This window comes from Perissodus microlepis, chromosome 9 (genome assembly GCF_051167445.1).
Source record: "Perissodus microlepis isolate ML-2025 ecotype Zambia chromosome 9, ASM5116744v1, whole genome shotgun sequence".
Classification (NCBI taxonomy): Eukaryota; Metazoa; Chordata; class Actinopteri; order Cichliformes; family Cichlidae; genus Perissodus; species Perissodus microlepis.
This window is the reverse complement of record NC_140469.1, coordinates 21458663-21471381: the sequence shown is the minus strand read 5'-3', so window position 1 is coordinate 21471381 and position 12719 is coordinate 21458663. Positions and strand designations below refer to the sequence as shown.

At 39.9% G+C, this 12719-nt stretch overlaps 1 protein-coding gene across 2 annotated transcripts in view; it reads left to right on the top strand.

Moving 5' to 3' along the window:
- tmem108 (transmembrane protein 108) overlaps window positions 1-12719 on the top strand; it is a 57663-nt gene that overhangs the window by 2163 nt on the left and 42781 nt on the right. The window contains exon 1 of one of the 2 annotated variants that reach the window (XM_084939635.1): window positions 9147-9666. The exons of the other annotated variant lie outside the window; for it this stretch is intronic. The gene's annotated coding sequence lies outside the window, so the exon portion shown is untranslated. Of the gene's footprint in view, window positions 1-9146; window positions 9667-12719 lie in introns of those variants that run through there. 2 annotated transcript variants of the gene reach the window in all.

The window sequence follows — 12719 nt, the reverse complement described above, 5'->3', positions numbered from 1 at the left end:
AGATCAACTGTTTGTTGTTTTGAGCAATTTGGGGAACAGTTGTTTAGATATTTGAGCTTTCTTCTTTTTTTCTTTTCGCCTCGTATTGCCAGGTCTTATAATATTAGAAGTGATCACTGTTGTGAACTGAATTGAGTAAGTGCCTTAAATCTGCAGTATTTCTGTTGGCCAATAGAGTGGCGACTACTCTGGTTACAAAAAGCAGTCATTGTTTAGAAGTTTACAGGAAAATTCCTCTGGTATTCATTTGATCAAGACCTCAGGAAACACCTTTCCAGTGAGTTTATGCTATCACAAGTTTGACATCTTATTTAACACAACAGGATATACTTTCTTTTTAAAGTAAAATAGATGATTATTCAATGTACGGTTTTAGGGTTTGAGTAATTCTTATGCTAATATTGCACTGAGTTTGCTCTGTTCTTGGCTGTTCTTGGCTAGGAGGTGATATAGACTTAAAATTATATCCAGGTATTTAAAGGAAATAATGATTTTTATGGTTATGTGGGAAAAAGGACTGAAGGATGTTTTATCAATGGAGTTATAGTTGCAAACAAATTAAAGTACATTTTCCATTCTTTTACAGTGAGCTACTGTGATTGATGATAGACTACTTAGTAAGTGTGAGTCTATCAAGGTACCAGCAGCAGCATTGTAGTGCAGTAGTAGTGACACAGCATGAGTGAAATCTAAGCACAAAAGTAGCCTACGTAGTATTTTACTTGGAAATTTTATGGAAAACTTTAACACTTTAGTTTAACAGTAACTAAAGTAGCTTAACCTTGTACATAATGAGGAGATGCACAATATTATCACATAATAAAACAGAAAAAAGGGAAAAGTAAACGTATGGCATCGCTACATCGTTGATGTTGTCATATGACACCTTTATCAATGGTTATTATGAGTGATATGATATAGCACAGCCCTGTTTCTCAGTCCGTATCTTTACTCAGAAGACAAAATAGTTATGGCCTGATTGGGGCTCTAAAATCAGAGCCTACAATGGGTAATGTCACAGTACATCTTTTATGTACAGTCTTTGCTAAAACACCAAATATTGAGAAGTAAATTTAGCCATTTTTCCATCTGTTCTCTGTTTTTACTCATGTTTCTGTCACATGCGACTGCTCAAAGGTAGAAAGCCTCCAGAAACTTGTTCAAATACATAAACTGCAAACAATAGGTTACATGACAGGTTACCGCCCACAAATCCGGCCACTTCTTTCTGATCCCTGTATTATTATGAAGGTCAAAGTGTCGGTCATTTCAACGCCTTTCCACTCCTATCTACTGTCAACTTCAGAAAGAATTTGCAGTGGCCAGGAGCTGAACAGAATCCACAGCTACTTTCTTATCAGAAATGTCAGGAAAAGCCAACATTAACACCGAAAAACAACCAGAAAATATCAGCAATCACATCCAGAGCTGCACACAAATTTATCAGGGAGTTTCCTGGGAAAGGGACATCTGGTTTCTGACTCTTGCAAACTGAAGTCAAACTGATGGGAACATTTTAAGGGAATGTGGCTATGACGGTGTGAGCTGGTCCTGTACTTGTAAGCAGGCGTCTCTCATGACTGGTAGAGAATGGTACACTATGAGTTGGAATGCAGCCCTCATGGGCCCCTCACGCTGCACATTATGTGTTCTAAATGGAAAAGGAAGGAAAAGGAAGGAAAGCCAGCCAGCTTGCGCCTGTGTTTCTTTTCCTGTGTTCTCTAAATGCCATCCAGTATTAACGAAGGCCCCTTAGCTGCTTTGGAAATTACTTTCATTAAACCAAGAGGGGGATTCATAAACAGGAACTGCAGGGGAAGGTGGCACGCTGAAAGAAACCAAAAGCCGCTCTATTCAACCTAGAAGAAAAATAAAGTTTACCCCAGAGCCGGTTATGATCCTATCGGTTAAAGAGTGCTCCCATAGGACCAGAAGGAGACTGGGCTCGAGAAAAACAGCCTGACTTCTAAATAAAAAAAGAAGAAAGGAAAGAAAAAGCGGCTCTCTTTCAGGGTGTTGACATTTGAAATCCAGCATACTGTATACAGTAGTATCAGAACAGGCTCTATTTGCCCACTGGGGGGGTTCAAAATGAATAATATACCATGTGGTGCCTCAGGTAAACAAAGGGTTTCAGTTCTTGGCAGCAGCAGAAGACCCACCTGCCCACAGCAAGCAGAGGTCACAGGAAATTCAAACAGAATGGTAATGAATAACTAACCATTACGATGATTAAAGGGGGCGATGGGCACAGGGAGATAAGTGTGTGGGGACCGTCCGAGCATGAGGTGTTTACAAGAGGAATTCCTAGCATTCCCCATCTGCAGTCATGCCACTCCAATCTGGACCTCCACCCACTGATCCACTGATGGTCACCCTCCATACCAAGAGGGACCCAAGGGGCGGAAAAGGGCCCATAAGCTCTATCAAAGTTAAAAGCTGCTGCGAATGTGTTGTGTAAGAGGGGTTAACGATTTTTTAGGAGCATTTGATGGCGTCCGGAGCACTAAAAGCTCCATAAACGAAAAACGACTGAGAGAATAATGCCAAAATCTTTTGTTTTCCACACAGTCAGTCTACTGCAAAATGATGGTGCTTTCAGGGGTTTTAGCTTGATCAACTTTGTTTGATAGCTCTGCATGTTTAACATCCCCAACAGCAAATGTGCTATTTTTAGACCAGCTGTCAGATTGGCTCTAGGGATGAAAATGTTGGTCTGTTTTTCAGTCCACAACAGTGCTCAAGACTGAAATATATCCAACACTGTTGTAAGGGTTGTCGTAAAATCTAGTTCAGATATTCATTGTTCTCAACAGATGCATGCTAATCACTCTGAAGATGTCCTGATATTTACTCCAGTATTTCTAGCACCTAATGAATTTTGTCATGTATGTCAAAAAATGCTGTAAAGTGCTGTGTCAGATAATCTGTAATAAATGATGGACGTAGGTTTTGTGTCTTAAAAAATGAAGCCAGTTCTGAACTTGCTTAAATCTCCATTCTTCTAAACATCCTGCAGGGGATAAAAAAAAATGAAGTCTAATAGTAAAGAAGCCTAAAGGAAAACAATCATTCCTCTCAGCTGGTCCGTAAATATTTTCTGTATGAGTTTTATGATCTCAGTTTTTGGTTTTGAGTCCTGCTGAATGCAACATTATATTCATTTTGCAAAATATGACCTTTTTTAGAGCCACTCCTTAAAGCTAAGAACAGGAAGCTTAGGATACAATTCACGTGGGCTCACCACAATAGGACAATGGAAGAGTGGAAAGGCGTTCCATGGTCTGAAGTGCCTTGATTTCTGCTGTCTCATTCAAATATTATGGTCATAAACAACATGAAAACATGGCTCCATCCTGACTTGTATCAATGGTTCACATTGCTGGTGGTGTAATGTGTGAGGGATATTTTCTTGGCACACTTTGAGCCCCTTAGTACCACCTGGAGAGTATTGTTGCTCACCATATCTATCCCTTTATGACCACAGTATATCCATCTCCTGGTTTCTTGAACGTGACAATGAGTTCACTGTACTCAAAAGGCCTCCACAGTCACCTGATCTCAGTCCAGTAGAGCACCTTTGGGATGTGGTGGAACAGGAGACTCATTATGGAGGTACAGCAGGCAAATCTTCAACATCTGTGTGATGCTTTCATGTCAACATGGAGCAAAATCTCTGAAGAGCATTTGCAGCATGTTTGCAGAATTAAGAAGGTAAAAAGACCCAGTAATAGCAAGGTGTACCTAATAAAGTGGCTGATGAGTTTAGTCTTGTTGGTGTTTCCCCATACTTTGCCACAAAGGTTATTTAATATAGATTTAGTCAATATAAAGTTGTAAGAAATCTAAGAAATGAGGCATATTTGTTTATAAGGAGGTCATAAGATTGGCCTAACTCTGTTCTTTACTCCTTCAGTCTATACGAGTGTTTTATTTTTTCCACCGTCAAGTTCGTTAAACGACGCAGTTGCTCAGCATATTTTGCTCTTACATAATCCTGTTTGAACAGCGTTTGATGTTCTTCGGTACCATCTGAGAGCCTCTTTAATCCAACTGTCTCTCTGTCACATGCAAAATAAACTAGATGCAGAAGAAGGATCCCACTTTGTTAAACCCACATGTGAAAAGTGAAACATCGAGAGGTGCGATCAAGACGCCGAAGGTTTGTGGTTTAGGATCAATCAGCACATTTTTTTAATGCATTTCAGATGACTGGGGCTAATAGGATTATGAGAAGTCCTGGGGGAGCTGCATGTTAGTTACAATACTAGAAGGTGTCAGCCCAGTGATTACCAGGTGTGAGGCTCACCTATGAGGATTAGTCAGAACCTCTAATGGATGGCAGGTTGTGACCACAGATAACAAGGAAGCAAATCGCAGCCCTGTCGTTGTGGAAAATGCTTTTCCATCAGGTTAAAAAAAACAGAGGTTCTAGTTTCCTTGGCAACTTCTTGAATCTGAATATGTGCAAAAGCAGCTCTGAACTTCTTGCACCACCAAAAAGCATAAAGATCCTCTGATTTGGAAATTGCTAACCCGTGTCAGTCTGACTTTGAATTTCTTACACTGTGTGTCCTTTGCTTCTTATCTTCGCCTCAAAGCTTTTGAGCATGTAATCAGTTAAAAGAAACCTTGTCTACCAGCCAGACTTGTCTGATAGAGGCTGCAGATTAAAGTGGCACCATATGCTTGGGAATGAAGTGCCCCCCCACTGCCATGCTAGAGCTTATTACTGGGCCCCTGTGTCACTGTCAGCAGCTAATTGTTCTTGTGGATTGAGGTGATGAGGGGGAACAACTCCCCTGTCTTGTCCTAAATGCCGGGTCATCTTTACTCTTCTTGCTCTGCAAATCAAAGCATTTCCTTGTCCAAACACACAATATGTGTATTTACAGCCAGCTGCCAGGCCTAGCACTTACACTACCCTTGTTCAAAATGCCTACATCTAAGCAGAGGGAGCCAGGAAAAGAAAAGCTCCAGAGTATATAAAACCGTTGCTTTCTTTCTATGCCCTGACCATGCCCCATATGGCTTATTTCATGGATGTTGGAGAGTCTGATTGAAGGGCTGAAGAGTAGCAGAACTGATGTTCTTTAAACACAGTTAGCAAAGTGGGAGCCAAGTCCGGAGCAAGGTTGCATGAGGTAAAAGGAAATATATAGGAGATAGGAAAATGATTTGTTCGAGTGTAACAGAGTGCACTTTGTGCCACATTGTGCTTCGTGACAAAAGAACAGGAAAGATTTCTTTCCCAAGAAACCTTAAGGTTATATCAGGGATTTCCACCATTTCATACAAGTACCCCAGGGGGCACCTTTGCAGCAGCTAAGCAGTATGTGAAAACATTAAATCAGCTAATCGTAAAATGTGGACCTTAAAAAGTTTCAGCAGAAATGTTAACAGTTAACGAAAAACAATGGTAAGTAAAAGACAAACAATTATTAAAATACATGAGTAATACTAGTCAGTACTATTAAAAAAGTTAATACAGTTCCAACACTGGTAACAGTTTATCTGTAATCTGTTAAAAAATGAGCGAAGAATTAACTATCAAATGTTTTGGCTATAGATCAGCAAGAGAACAAGGTGGCTACATTTAATGGTTATTTACATGAAATACACTGTTGTGCAAAAGTCTTGAGCCACCCCTTGTTTCTTTATATAGGTGCAGCGATTTATTGAAACATGAAATACAGTCAAAAAGGCAAAAACAGAGTTTGTACAATTCTAATGAGCCTGAAAGTCAACGTGACCGCCTTCATTCTTCAACACAGCCTGAACTCTTCTAGTCAAGCTTTCTTGTCATTTCTTTATGTAGTTTCAGGAATTGTTCTCCAGACTTCTTGAAGGACATTCAAAGCTCTTCTTTGGATCTTGGCTGTCTTTTGTTCAATTCTCTGTCAGGATGATCCCACACTGCTTCAGTAATCCTAATGACTCATAGTATTTCATGGTGTTTTTTTCTATCCAGGTATGTACATTTTCTTAAGAACATGTCTTTCACAATCTGCCACTTATTCAAGTTTTCAAGTAATATTTTTTTTTTTCAAATCATCTTCAAAATGACAAAATATACAGTTAAAAATACAATTCAAAATGTAAAACTGTTATATGCTATATGTAGCGATATGACTGGTTTATCCCTTGAATCAGGTGCGTTTTTCACTTTGAAATGATTCACAGGTAAGGATTAAGCAGCTAATCAGACAAAAAGCATTCTCCTGAAAATGGTTATGTAGAAAGACTGAACTGAAAAAGAGTGGAAAACCATAAAAGACCTTTAAAAAGATTAGGAGAAAGTCTGGCATGTCCTCCTTCCTTTAAAGAAATGAGGGGTGGCTCAAGACTTTTTTACAGTTTTGTACAACTGATGAAAATCAGTAAGAATAACACTGGAATTGGTTTATACAGACAGCTAACAGTTCAAAATTTGAACAAAACTATGGCGAGTATGCCTCTGATGTCCTCTTATCCAAAGGTGTCACAGGAGCTGACATTTCATTATAAGCTAGTCATTAACCACCTCTGGGAGAACGCCTCAAATATGAAAATATCAGCACTTGTCACCCACAATTAGACAGAGAGGCTTATACAGTTTCCTTCCATTCTCTCCCGTCTGCCTCTCTAGGCTCGGAGATTTGTGTCTTCAGAGGCTAAAAAGCTGCCTGGTAATCTGAGACAGCATTAATAGAGAATAAGATGGAGCGAGGCGACCCCGCAAATTAATTACTATACACAGAGCGGCAAAAAAAAAAAAGCTGTCAAGTGACACAGTGGGATTTTGTTTGTTTTGTGTGTGTTTGTTTGTGAATGTGTTTGTGATGCTGGTAACAGTGTCAGGTACATCACCATGGAGACTGTGGCTTTATTGTGTGGGGAGGATGTTGATGCTGGAGCTGGCAGCAGACAGAAGCAACGTTGTAGCAACAGCAAAATCTGACTGGACAGCAACTGGACAGATATCAGTTTTGTTTTTGTTTTTTTTAAAAAATTGATGTGAGCCTTGTCCGTCTTTCACATTTCCACCCCGACAAATTGAAGGCCCGGGACCGCTCGCCCACAAGATCCATGTTCACACCCAGATTATCTCATATACAGAATAGCAGTGCAGTGAATGAAAGGCAGCACGAACCCAATGAAACTGCCGCTGAAGCTGCTGGAACGACTCCCCTCCTCTTATCCCCTCTCCTCCCTCGCAAAAGAGGAGAGTGAGGGTGTCTTTTGGGGAGAAGGGATGACTTGACGTTTTGGGTTTGTCAGAAGCCGCAAATAAATTGGACTCACTGGTCGCTTCACGGGCTGTTTGGGCTGTAAACACACTGCAGCTCGATATGTCAAACATGCTGTAGTAACTGCAGTTCTTTTTCTGCTCCCTTTCAGCGCTGTAATGAGAGTTTATGCATCTGCTGCTGCTGTAATAACCATATTTTTCTTGTTTCCTCTGCATAATGTGCTCTTGCAGGACCATATGTATGTTTTTGTAAATGTAGGGTCTGTCATTTTATAATCCTAAAATCTCTCTATTGGCTTAGGCAGCACGTGTAAATACAGATAACAAGATATCAACGAGAGTTATACATTTCTTTAGAAATTAATGCATTCGAACCCCTGTGTGTTGCAAACATCTAATCCATTATACAGTAAGTTAATTGTATAGTACTGTCTTCTGCACTGAGTCTGGATGCTAACTGCTAGTGAATGCGCATTGGGATTTTATTTGAACTGAGTTGCACAGACATAGCTAAAAAACAACAAAAATACCCATATAAACAAGTATTTGGCTCCTTCATTTTCATAGTATTTTTACATGACTGTTTCATTTCCACACATCTGAGGCTCTATGATGTCTCCCATTGGTTAATGAAGTCCTGGTCCGGGCGTTGACGATGACAATTTTAATGAAAATTTGTTAGCCAATGAGCAAACCCTGTTTTTCTCCTTCTCTATAGAGATATAGCAGCACAGAAGTTTAAGATGCAATTTTAAAAGGTAAAATTAAAATAAATATTAAATCAGCATGTTATGAGCACACATCCCAAATCCCCTCTAAGTACTTGTGGGAGCATTTTGAAGTAGGATGAGTTTATCTCAGGTCCCGCCCACTTTGCGCCGCCAGCAGTTATTTGCCCCGTTGTTGAATGCCATTCGTTTTCTACGGTCTCCGGTCGCTCCGTCGCTGTGGATCGCTTCCAGGGTGGATGCTGCTTTGATGTTATTAGTAGGACTTTAAACTTGTGAAATGAGCCCAGGAAGTCAGGAAAGTGTTTGCTGAGGTCAAAGAGCAAGGGCCCGAGAGCCATTTTCTCATAGACAGCCTGAGTTCTTTTTTGCAACCAATTAATTGGCCATTTAAAAAATGCATGCTAAAGCCACTTACACAGGCTTCTCCTTTCAGACCAGGAAGATGCAGCATCTTTTATACACAGTCTATGGTCCTAGCCCTCCTCTGAAATGCGATGCTAAAGTTATATTACAAGCATCAAAATTATAGAACAACCAGCAGCTACATTGGCACCAAGTCCCTGCAGCTGTAGCAATTCTCAACATCATCCCTGGGCTTCTTGTGTGTGAATATTGAAGCATTTGATGGCTGAAGCTTCTTTGCATCTTTGCACTGCTGAACATAGTTGGTCAGCTGCCCATTTGTAGATTCATGTCACTGACTTTCTAGAAAATGATTTGAAGCCATTCTGCATTGGTAGAGTGAAGTGGATATTTTCTGTATCCACAAGAATGCAAGGGTCGTGATTAGACTCGTGGACGCCTGCAAGCTCTTCAGCTTTTTGTGACAACACAGTTATACTAAGTAGCATGCTAAGGAGCATAGCAAGAACAAGGTATTATAACAAGAACAACAAAGCACCTGTGGTTTTTGCAGCTGCGTGTTTACACAGCATAATCCCAACCTTAGAGGGTAACTGGCTCACGTGGGAGCCCTGTCAAGTAATTCAGTTCACTCAGGCCTTCCAGGTTATAAAAGCTGGACCATTTCTCTGCCTCCTCTCCTTCCACCTGGGTTTAATTTTTTGTGTTTGCGCTCCAAAGCGCAGATGACATTTATTCGTCCATTGACTATTTGCATTGCTGATATTGCTGAGGCCGACTTCCACAGCTTAAAACATGTAAATGTAATTTACAGACTGTAGTGAATGTCTGGAATGTGTAAGAAATTTACAGTTTGGTTTGCATGTTTTAGATTATGGTTAGCTGTGTTGTTATAGTTATCAACAGAAACAATGTGCAAAAAACCACTGGAATGGTCCTTTAAATTGAGACGCAAACAAAGCTTTGTCATTAGTGGCAAACAATTCCTCTCCCACACAACTGTCAACACACAAACTCTTAAAATAATGTCCGTGAGGTTTGGTTTCCACCTCTGCCTTCCCCTGGGGACTCGCTCCATTCTTCACTCTTCAACTAATAATAGATGCTACTGCTCATGTCGCCATATTGTCCCATGTTCGGAATCACAGAGAAGAGAGAAGCGGTGGAATGATAGAGGCAGAGACATGGAGACACCTACAAATTTGCTCCCAGCCAGCTCGGTTTCCCCGCGGTGCCAACCATCTGACATTTAACTACGATAGCTGTAAACAGGCCACTGGAATGCCATTGACATTCATTTTGTCTGGAGCAGTTTGTTTGCTTTTGTCACTCTCCTCATTGGTAAGCCCTGGAATTTTCTTCCAAAAATTAAATGCAAGCCGAGAGCAGCTAACAATGACTAATATCAATCATTTTGTTCACTGGTCATCAAAGGAGTTATTTTGGTTGTTGTGTACATATAAAGACAAATATATACTGATACTATTCCAAAAATGATACATTTAGATTTAGGTGTGCAGAGATCAGAACTCAAGCACCTACTTGCTGCTAAATTATAGGTAATTTTTCACAATATTCAGCCCTGAAAATATGTGGAGTGAGCTGAACATACTTTAAAAAAAACTGTAGATTTGCTGTTTTTATGTCATTACTTTGGCAGAAATCTTGACCTAACTTAAAATCTCTACTTACAAAATCATTGTTAAAATGAAACAACTGCTGCCCCAGCTCCACTGCATGGATGAGAGGCACTTATGTAAATTTTTTACATAACCTCATCCAAGGTCAGAATGACATCTGAGCAACTCTGAAGGAAAAACCTTAAATTTGCCTAATCAAAAGTGTAAATTAGAGAGTAAGCCAGTACAATGACCAAAGTACTGGCTGTATATGTATCATTTATTAAACTGATACTTTACTAGATTAATTAACTGGCCTATAAATACTGGAAACTGGATGTCAGAGATCCTGAAGCTGAAAACAAAAAAATGTATTCAACTAAATATTGTGTGGAGGGAAATTACTATGAAACATATAAATTAGGTTTTGATTCATGTTAACCTGCTTCATCCATCCCAAAGCCAGTTTTGATGTGTGTTTGGGATCTTTGTGTTATGGGGAAACCCAACTGTGCCCATTAACCATTTAACTATTGATTTGAGGTTAAGTTGAAGAATTTGGAGGTAGCCCTCCTTCATTATTCCCTCCACTTTGTGCAATGGTGCAGTACCACCGGCATGATGCTACCACCACCATGCTTAACAGTTGGTACGGTGTTCCAGAAGGATCTGACTTGTCCAAGCGAGCAGCTGCACATTTTAGGTAAGCTTGAAGGTATTTTGAAGAGATCTTCCTTCTTGGTCCATACTCTACCAGTTCATGGCAGGCTTGAGCCTTGGTGGTTCGTATGTTGTTCACAGTTTGGGTGTTTTTCCAGATCCAAACTGCCTTTTTGATGACTCCTCATGAAAGTTGCCATTCATGTCCAGCAAACAAACCTCTGAGTTCAAAGTTTAATGACAAATTTATCGCAGTATAATTTTTTTGATTAAAAATCTTGTTTATTCCTCCAGATACTTAGTTACAGTCGCTTGTTAACTATTTTCGTGTAGATTTTTCTGTAATTTGTCACTCATTCCTTATTTGTCCCCCGATGGGAGTCTTAAAAATTTATGATAATCCCGTGTAATTATCCGATGAAAACAGCAATCATTTTTTAAACACTGTTAATTTTCTCACCTGTTTCATGTAAAAACTAAGAGGCGTGGACCATCTGTGGTTCATCACTTAATCATAAACTGTCTGAAGCACCCACAGTTCTTGCTCCATCCCTTGTTTTTAACCACTTCTTCATTCATAATAAACACTGCTGACTGTGTGAGCAGGGGTGTTGCAGATATCATCCAAACCACGCAGAGTCTGCCTTGTTCCTCTGCTGTTTACCTATTCATTAATTCAGCCGTGAATTAATGAATAGGTAGGGAGAACCCACACGGGAGAACCAAAGCACCTCATCCTCTGGTAATTAAATGTCTATTGGTGAGACATTTTTCTCCTGGAAAGCAATTTTAAAACTGACACACATGCACATACACACAATCTGAGAAGCTGTCGGTGGGTGTCCTGGGCTGGCGTTGGTAATTAGCATGCTGAGTGGTTGCACTGATTGCTTCATTATTTTTCAGATTGGCATCAGCGGGAGATATTTGATGGATATTGTTTGAGTGTAATCCATCCTAAAGCCACTTATACAGTACGTGCATCAATTTCTTCGGTTGTTGATGTTACTTCACACCTATAGGAACAAGCCCATGTATTTAAAAAATGTTCCTCTAAGGCGCTTGCACCCTAATCTTGATCCTCTTGCGTCAGGTTAAATGGAGCTCCAAACCTCAGTGAAAATAACCACCATCATTGTGTTACTCAGCACACGGATCCTGTTATAACTTGTGCTCTCTTGGTCTGGGGTGTTAGAGTTATGAAAGCGAGGCTTATTTGCAAGGCTCAGATCCTGTGTGTTCTGAAGAAAAAATCAAAATGGTTTCAGAATAATTGGCTTGTTTTGTTCACAGCAGTTTGGCCTGACACTGTAAGCAGGACAGCAATTATCAACCCGGTTTTGCAAGGATTATTTTTGTCAACGAAGAAAATAGTGGCTGCGTGTAATTGGACATTTTAGGCACACAAAATTGAGAATTTATAAGGCGCTAGATGTTTCATGAATGCTTTAGTGCAGTACATTTTATGCTTAAGTGTTTATCTAATAGACTGTTGATCAAAAACAGTCAATTAATAAATGCAAGATAGAGGTTTCTATGGTAACATCACCCATTTATTTGTGGACAACTGTATTTGAAGCCTGAAGGGTGTTATTTTGGCCATTGCAGTATTGTTTTTTGGACCCAGACTTGAACACATTTTAACTCAAAGGTTAAGTGTCAAGTTATTAGCTAACGCCAGTTAGCTGGTTAATAAAATGCACAAAGTATGCGTGCAACACAGACAGAAATATCTGCTAACCGGGGATAGAATATAGTACTGTGCAAAAGTCTCGAACCACCCTTCATTTCCTTATGTTTTGCTTTGGAGAATTGGGAATGTTAAAATGTGCAGACATACAGGACATACAGTATGTAAAGCAAAAACAATGTGTTCACTTCTAACAAGCTTGACAGTCTGTATTTGGAACATTTTTATTCTTTAACACAGCCAGAAATCTCTTAGACAAGCTTTCCTGTCATTTCTTTAAGCAGGCTTCAGAAATATTTCTCCAAGCTTCTTTAAGGACCTTCAAAGCTCTTCTTTCTGGTTGTTTCTGTCATTTGTTCTGTTTTCTGTCAAGATGATTCCACACTGCTTCAGTAATGCTGAGGTGCAGACTCTCGGGAGGCCAA